Here is a 9,523-nt window from a genome sequence, read left to right as displayed (position 1 = left end):
GATCACCTAAGTCAAGGCGAATATTGTTTATTTTATTGTTCTTTTCACGAATTTGATTAAATAAGATAACGACCTTACGATGTAATTCCTATGTGAATTAATGTGTGTAAATAAAATCAATTAACATAGTTTTTAGGTATCACGTTGCATATATTGTTTGGCAATGAAATTGTGCAAAGGAAAAGCTAGTAGAGGCCGCACTAGGGCTAGGATCGCGATTCCCCTCTAAAGGGAACGTTATCTTAGTACCCTCGCTCCCGAACTCAATTCTGATTTTCTACACCAATTTGGGCATGGGTAAACTTATGATTCATGCTAAATATCCCTTGAACTCTACTTGGGAGAAAGGCATGAACGAGGTTTATGGGTTTTTCCAAAAACTCATTGGCGACTCCTACTTGTTTCTTACAAAAAAGCGTATATGATAGAATCATCTCTAATTCAAAGGTCTCCCAAACAGTCAGGAATTCAAATCCTAATACACCCTAACAAGGGTAAAGTCCTAGGCTTTAAGGGGCCATGGGCATCTAAGGAGAAGGATCCCCTACGATGGGAACACCCTCCTTATAGTTACACTTAACGATCCAAGAGATCGTTAACTCCAAGAGGTCTGGAACCATGACTGGAAGTTCGGGGATGAAGGTACAAATCCAACCTAAAAGAGATTGAACCTGCCCTAATAATAGGCCTCTACTTTTATTCTTCTCGTATTCATGTGCGCTTTCTAACTAACATGCAATCAATAGGTTAACCCTAAACCTGTTTATCTATGTTAGTTGAATATTAACGCACAAATAAACTAATATTGGCGATCACTTGAATTATAATCATATTAACCCTAAACACGATTATTAATTATCTTATTAAGCGTGATTACAAGTACAAATTCCATTTAAACATGCATAAAAGGTGTAATCAAGCAATAACAATAAATAATTTCAAGCAACATAATAATAATCATAACAATCTACATAATCCAAAACATAATCATAATAATAATCATGTTAAATCATAATATAAGCAAGATCCTAGGCATGATACTAACAAGATTAATAACAAACCCTAGCATGTCACTAAGCATCAAAGATCAAATATTTAGCCCTACCATGATACTAACATGAATATTAGGAAAGAAAATAGGAAGCATCATAGAAATTATAATTGACATTATATTCTTTACCCTAAACATCATTTCTATATCATAATGTCAATAAAGCAATTAAAGTATTTACTTGGATGCCTCGTACCTCTTTCTAATAACAAAATACACACATTAGTAACTTCAAAGAAAATAATAAATCATGACAATTAAATTAAATAATTGAAATAAAGAATTCAGAAAGTTTAGACTAGATTTGAGACCAAACCCTCAGAAATTAAACCTTTCACGTCTAGGGCGAAGACAACTTTGAACTATGTTAGGTGTGTCTAGATCTTGTAAATGCGGAATTTTGTATTTGAGAAAAGGCTAGTTTAGAAAATAGAGAGAGAATATCAAGAATTTGTTGATGAGAGTTGGTGATTTGAAAAAGGGGAGATATGACCTCTATTTATAGAGAAAAAAGAATCCAAATTCGAATCGACATAAAACTCGATGGATGGCAATTTTTGCGGATTTTGTTTTTATCATATCTTTTGATCCAGAAGTCCAAATAAGGCATATAATATATAGTTGGAAAGATCTTGAAGTCTACTTTTCAAGCTAATTAGAATCAGATAAAAATACTTTGTAAATAAAAAGATATGGCCGAAATAGTAGGACAGTGTCAGTTTTGCATAGAGTTTTATATTCCATTCATATCTTTTTTCGTTATAACTCGAAATTAATATTATAATATATCATTGGAAAGATAATTTTATCCAACCATATAAGATTTTGATAAATATTATGAGGCACAAAAATAATATCTGAATGTCTTTGAACATCTTTAAATTCGAATAGAATTAGGATTTAAGAAAAGGAAAGTTTTAAAAAGGACAATTTTTATTTAACTCAAATTCTTTAATCTTATCTTTTCAAAAAAGATAATTGAGATATTTTAGAAACTTATAGAAGATTTTAATTAATCCTAATTAGTTTAGGAATAGGGTTAAACCTTTGGACCCTCCACGTGATCATTAGGTCGTAGGTAAAATCCGGTTTGGGCCTAGTTTAGTAATTTGACCATAACTTCCTCATTATTCATCGGGATTGAGCTTACAATATATCGTTGGAAAGGTCTTTTTAAGCCCCATCTAACTACACCATTATTGGACCCATATAATGGACCAAACTAAACTAGAATGCACGTTTTTCAAAAATAGGGTAAGGAAAAGAAATATTTTCAAAAACAGAAAGAAGAGATATTTTAATAAAAACATCCTCATCACTAGACTTTTCACACTTTCTCTTTGTTCGATAATCAATGACATGAAAGGTATTCATCACTGGGTTTGGTTTTGGGGAGACACATTTGGGTGTCTACAGAAGCCCCCACTTTGACTGAGTTTGTAGAAACGCAAGTTTCGAAAACAAAAGTCAAAGTAGCGATAGGGACAGAGAATAATTCATAACGTTTTGCGATCCCAAATCATTCTTGTAACGCTGATACCTGCAAACTATCGTTAGTTAAACAAATAAAAGAGTTGAGAAACGGGTATCTTGCACCGTCGAGCACACGCCTCTGGAGGTAACCGATTCGTTGCTGCATGTGTTGTTGTGACAACTTTCCACAAGCTAGGGAATACCATCTTGCTGTTTTGATGTTCACTTGTCTCTAAACAATGGAGCTTTTTGATATGTCCACGCGTCTCTGAACAAAGAGCTTTGACGATCTTCCTCAAGCTAGGGGATACTGCTTGAAGACTGCTACGCTTGTAAATGCCTCCAATTCCCGCTGTGATAGTCTTCAGCAAGCCAGAGAACACTATCAAAGAAAATATTCCAAAGAAAATTACCGAAGATCAACGCCTGTCGATCCTTAATGCTGCTTGAACTTTGCTATCGATGCTTTGGGTGATGACAATCCACTTTTCTTTGGGAATAGTTGCCAACACAACTATTGTATAAAGTATGACAATCCGATTTAGGGAAAGTTTTCAATGCCACGTAACAATCCATCCTTGGAAATGTTGCCACGATGAAGCGACAATCCATATCTCGGAAAATTTTCCAAAATCCAATTTTGGGAAAAGTTGCCAATGCTTCGTAACAATCTGTCATAAGAACTTTGATACCATCGACAATCCACATCTTGGAATATAACTCTTGAAAGCAATCCACCTTGGAAATTTTCCAATGCTATGCGACAATCGTTTTAGGAAAATATTGCCACAATTGACAATCCGCGTCTTGGAACATTTGCAAAAAACAGTTGATCGACAATCCACTTCGGGAAAATTTTCCAGTTATTCAAATGAATGACAATCCACGTTGAGGAACCTTTGCCGAAATTAATGATGAGTAGAGACCTACGACAATCCTTTGGGAAATTTTGCCATAGGGAACTGGGTGTATGACAATCCAATCTCGAAAAACTTGCCAGCGATGACAATCCAAACTTGGAAAAAATTGCCAGACACAGCAGGAGCACAACAATCCACGCTTGGAAACTTTGCCAGAGATGACAATCCAATCTTGAAAAATTATCGTTTAAGAAGATGCGTGACAATCCATATTTTGGAAATATTATCAGTTGGGGATGACAATCCAATCTTGGAAAAATTGTCGTATAAGTGCTTGCTTTTGAACCGATGCATTGGTGCTTGTAATGAGCCAGTGTTTAGGCACTTAAGCTAAGTGAGACGATCATCGTCAGGTCAATCACTTACTGTGATTATAATTGAGCCGACTACTAATCATGTCAATTTGCTTATAGGGGCTAACTGACGTACCAAGGAACCCAATCGATTAATATGACCGCCATCAGGCCGATTGACAATCAAATATGATTGCAATCAAGCTGACTCTAGTTGATTTGCTAAGTTGTTTGCGTTATTTTGCTTCAAACCTTTTGTAAAGCTTACCTGTCCGTCTGGGACTTAGTGTACCTGCATTTACATTTTGCACTATAGGACTTTGCTCTTGTAATTAGGGTTGACCTAAGGTGATTGACTAACTTGAGGTTGGATCAATGTGAGTGACTGACTTGAGGTTGACCCAAGGTGAGTTGACACGTGTGACTCATGACTCGTGTGTGCATTGTATTGTGATGTGCTTGACTCAAAATGAAAAGGCAAAAAATTTCCGTCATTTTTGTGGAGGGTATCGACTTTCTCCCGAAAAAAAAAGACACGAAAAAAGAAAGAAGCGAAGTTTTTGAAGGTGTATGTTGAATGAGCTTAATTTGTTAACGTTGTCTCTCATAGTACAAGGATTGTAACGTCTTAGACTATCCTAGTTGACTCGATAATGAAAGTATTTAGGTAACTTAGGCACGGAGGCTAAGTACTTCATACTTTGTGATGCAATGATGATTGATGTTGATATGACATGGCATGCTTCAGTGTTGTGTTAAGATTTCATGACAAAGGGTCCCTAAGGGATGTAAATTTGGTCATGTATCTGTGATGTGTGTGATAGTGACACTGAAGCTAGGCCGCAAGGGCTAAGTGTGTGGAAAAATATATTGAAAAGAGTCAAATGGTGGTGACTCTTAGGCTGGGTAAGCTAATGATGTAGGGATCAAGCCCCCCAAGTCTAGCTCAAAATGAATAGGGATGAGCACAGGGGATCCCTTTATATGATCATGATGTGTGAATGTGAATGTGAATGTGAATACATTTTTATTACGGTCGCACCTCGATGTGAGGTTGTCTACGTATCCGTTAGGAATCAGGCCGAACGTAGCTTTAGCCGAACCTCGCACAAGTGTGTGTATACCTCAAAAAAGGTCTTTTTAAGGGTTATAACATTGTTAGGCTAAAGGTTTGAAAGAAGAAGGGGATAAAGGCTCAAGACCCTAGATAAGCCCCCAAGGTGTGCAACCTTGCTTTTGAATCTTTATATTTTTATGCTTAAGGCTTTTAACTCTTTTTTAGCTCTCTTTTCTCTATTTTTTTTGTTTATATTTTGCTCTCTCTTTTGCTTTAGCATTTATTTTATTTTTATAAGTGTGAGCAATCTCGATCATGCGGTCTATCACTCACTTGACATTCATGTTTCTCAGGCATGGTATCGAGCACTCGATAAGAGATGCAATCTGAGACGTGTTCATATCAAAGACATTGGAACACTTGCCCTTTTGTACACTTTTATTTATTTTTTTGCTTATTTTTTGCAATTTTAATCTTTTAAAGTCACTCAAGCTTTTTATGAAATTGAAAATTGCATAAGTTGCACACCATCCTATCCCAAGGTTAGGTAGATATGGGATGAAAAATGAAATTTCTATCGTTAGACGAGGCTCAAAGTGGTTTATCAAAAAAGGATTGCATATTTGAAGGGTGAAAGGTGATATGATGTGGCTACAAGGGGTGCCTCAAATCATTGGTATACCTTGTGCTTAGTTTGACATGTTTTTTTTTTAATGAAATGCAATGCGATGAAATGATCATATGCAAGAAATAAATGCTCATTTTATTTAAAAAGTGAAGGGTAAAAATCAAACTCTAAGAAATAAATTCAAGGAGGATGAAGGGTGCATATGCTAGACTTATTGGAGAAAGGGTTTGAAAAAAAGAAGAAGAAAGCATGAAATCTTGGTGAGAAGCTTGCCTTGCATTTGTTTCATCATTAGTGTAGACACCCATTTGTGTCTCCCCAAAACCAAACCCGGTGATGAGTATCTTTCATGTCGAATCATAATCGAATGAAGTGAAAGTGTGGAAAGTCTAGTGTTGCGGATAGTTTTTAATTCTTTTCTTTCTCTATGTTTTTTAAAAACCTATTTTTAAGAAAATAGTCAATCTAGTTTGGTTTGGTCCATAGCAAGGGTTCAATAATAGTGTAGTTGGATGGGGTTCGAAAAGAACTTTCCAACGATATATTATAAGCCCAATTCCGTTGAATAATGAGGAAGTTATGGCCAAATTACTAAACTGGGCCCGGTTTGACATTTATGTGTGGCCCAATGATCTAGAGGAGGGCCTAATATTGATTTATCATTCCTAATGCAATTAGAATTGATTTTAGTCTTCTAGATTCTTCTAGAAAGTTGTTTTCATTCCTAATTTAATTAGCATTGATAAATTGACTTTGGTTGACTTTTTGGAGTTTTAATCAGAATGAAAGAAGTGTTTTTAAGGAAAATACGATTTTTCCCTCCTGTACGGCTAAATTTTATCAAAATTAAGAAAACGCGTGAAGCTGGTTTCTAGCGCCTGACGACAGGATTAGCGCCTGGCGCTAATGCTTGGCGCCTGACGCTAATCTGTCTTATTCTCTTCGAAACTCTGATTCGTTTTTTTTTTGTCCATCCGGCTGATTTTCTCTATAAATAGCCTCCTAAAACCTCCGTTTTCAATCGTCAACAACAATTATTTTTCTTATTCTCTCTAGTTTTCAAGATTTCTCTCTCTAGCTTTTTGCATACAAAATTCCGCATTCACAAGATCTAGAAACACCTAGCCAAATTCAAAGTTGCCTTCGCCCTAGACGTGAAAGGTTTTAATTTCTTAGGGTTTGGTCCCAAATCTTTCTTTCAATTATTTAATTTAATTGTTGTTTATTATTTTCCTTGAAGTTACTAATGTGTGTATTTTGTTATTAGAAAGAGGTACGAGGCATCCAAGTAAGTGCTTTAATTGTTTGCATTGATATTATGATATAGAAATCATGTCTAGGTTATTATGATTCCTAGTGTCATGTTAGGGCGTTTTGATCTTCCTAGTATCATGTTTAGGGTAACAACTATAATTTCTAATATCAGATATGCTTATTATGATTTCTATGATGTCTTTTATTGTCTTTCCTAATATTCATGTTAGTATCATATTAGGGTTAAAGCTTTAATCTTTATTGTTTAGTGACATGCTAGGGTTTGTTATTAATCTTGTTAGTATCATGCCTAGGATCTTGCTATTATTATGCTTTAACATGATTATTTTAATTATTATGATTGTAATTTCAATTATGATTATTGTTATTATGATTATTATTATGTTGCTTGATTTTTATTTATTGTTATTGCTTGATCACACCTTTTATGCATGTTTAAAGGGAATTAGTACTTGTAATCACGCTTAATAAGATATTTAATAATCTTGTTTAGGGTTAATATGATTATAATTCAAGTGATCGCCAATAATAGGTTTATTTGTGCATTAATATTCAACCAACATAGATAAACAGGTTTAGGGTAAACCTATTGATTGCATGTTAGTCAGAAAACGCACGTGAATACGATCAGAATAAAGTAGAGGCCTATTATTAGGGCAGGTTCAATCTCTTTAAGCTTGGATTTGTACCTTCATCCCCGAACTACCAGTCATGGTTGGAGTTAACGATCTCCAGGATCGTTAAGGGGTGTAACCTTCACCTCGTGAACGGTTTACAAGTTCCTAAAACTTGTTGGCGACTCTTTTGCTCTATCTTCTTTCCCTTTGGACGCCACCGTACTTTAGTATATGATCACAGTGGGATTCAAGTTTGGGGTAATGCTTGAAATATTCCCTACAATTGCCCTCTTTTTTTTTTATCAATAACATGACTCAAACTTGATTCAACATGCATGGATGGGAGAAGGTAGGAAGAATGAAGGTTGTGATATGGAGAAAGCATGTAGAGAATGGAAAGATGATGTAGATGGAGAGATATGAAAAAAATTAGGAATAGAATGTACCCCCAACTCAAACGACGGAAAAAACCGACTCATGCATGAACCTAAGTGATGAGTGACATTTATGTCACTCTTAGGAAGTATTTTTAGAGTCATTTTCGCGTTTATTTTATCTTATTTTTCCTTTCTTTCTCTTGTTTTCTCTTAATAACATTTCTTGTTTATTTTGGTAATTTTGTCGTGTTTTAGTTCTTTTCGTAGTTTTTATTAGAATTAGTTTATTTTCGTATTTTATTTGCTTTTGATTTGTTATATTTCGTTCTTTATTTTTCCTTGAAAGTATTCTAATTTACTTTCATTTATTTTAATTAGTTTTGAGTCTATTTTATTTCACTTTCTTTACTTGTATAGTTTTATTTAATTTTTATTAGTTTAGTGTTATTTATCTTATTTTATTTTACTTTATTTTACCTTTTCTTTATTTTATTTTATTTTATCTCTTAGTAATACCCTCGTGTTTTTGGTTGTAGGTGTCCCGGGTTTCAAGGTCATATTCGTGTTCGGAGGTCCAAGGTTCGAGGCGCAAAACTTGAGCCAACCCATGCTGCCAGCATTATCCTACACCCCACACCTTATCCTCCACCACACACACACCAACAACACAAGCAGCACTCTTCCCCTGCTTCACCCCGCAACACCACCTTCACCAACAACAACATTAACCTCTTCCTTCCACTCACACCACCTGACCACAGCAGCCCCTCACAGCACCCAAACCAGCCACACAACACCACTCACCACCAGTCCAGCCTTACCACTCACCACCAAACCAGCCTGCAACCCCTCACACCACCGCACAGCTGCCGCAACAACCATACCTCCAGCCGTAACAGCAGCCGCACCACCACCAACCCGCAATTGCCCAAACCAACCACGCATTCCTATCCCCTGCTCCAATTCGCAACACCTCCTCCTTCCACCACAATCAGCGCACCTTCACCACCGTCAACAACCACCACCAATTAAGCAACCAATCGACCAAAAAATCAGAACAATTAGCGAATTAATCAAGTTCGAGCAAACCAATGAGTGTTCGGCCAAACGTCGAGTCAGAGACTTTGGGGGTTTTGTTATTCGAAGAGGAGTGGTCGAACATACCCATGGTTCGACCGAACCAACCCCGTAGTTCGGCCGCACCAACCCGTGGTTCGACCGAACCACTTCACGAGCTTCTCACGCGAGTTTTAATGAAAATTGAACGGCCTTGATTGATTGCTGGTTGATGAAGATGTCGATGATGATTTTTGAGCCATTGATGATGGTGGTATGATGATAAAAAAAATCAGAGCAGCCATTAAGGTCGAAGAAAAAATGGGTTGCTGATGGTTTTTGGTGGGGATTGGTGGGTTCATTTTTATTTTTCTTTTTCTTTTATTTTTATTTCTTTTTCTTTTCCCTTTTCTTATTTTCTTTCTTTTATTTTATTTTTATTTTTTAGTTTCTGATTTTTTTTTTTTAGTTTTCCTTTTAATTTATTTTATTTTATTTTCTTTTTCTATTTTTTTCCTAGTTTTATTAAGTTAGTGTAAATACCCATTTTTTGGGGTAATTGGATATGGAAGAACTATCTATTCTTCTCTCTAATTAGTTTTAGGTTAGGTTAGGTTAGGATTAGTCTTCATTGGTAGAGAGAGAGAGTGTGGTTTTCTTCATTAATGAACTTGGATCTTGAAGAAGGAGCTTGTTCAATCCTTTGTAGACCTTCATCTTCAATTAATGAGCAATCTCTTACTCTTTCTCTTTACCTTTGTTTTTTTTATTTTGCT

The sequence above is a fragment of the Chenopodium album genome, chromosome 4, assembly GCF_948465745.1.
Source record: "Chenopodium album chromosome 4, dcCheAlbu1.1, whole genome shotgun sequence".
Classification (NCBI taxonomy): domain Eukaryota; kingdom Viridiplantae; phylum Streptophyta; class Magnoliopsida; order Caryophyllales; family Amaranthaceae; genus Chenopodium; species Chenopodium album.
This window is presented reverse-complemented; position numbering follows the sequence as displayed.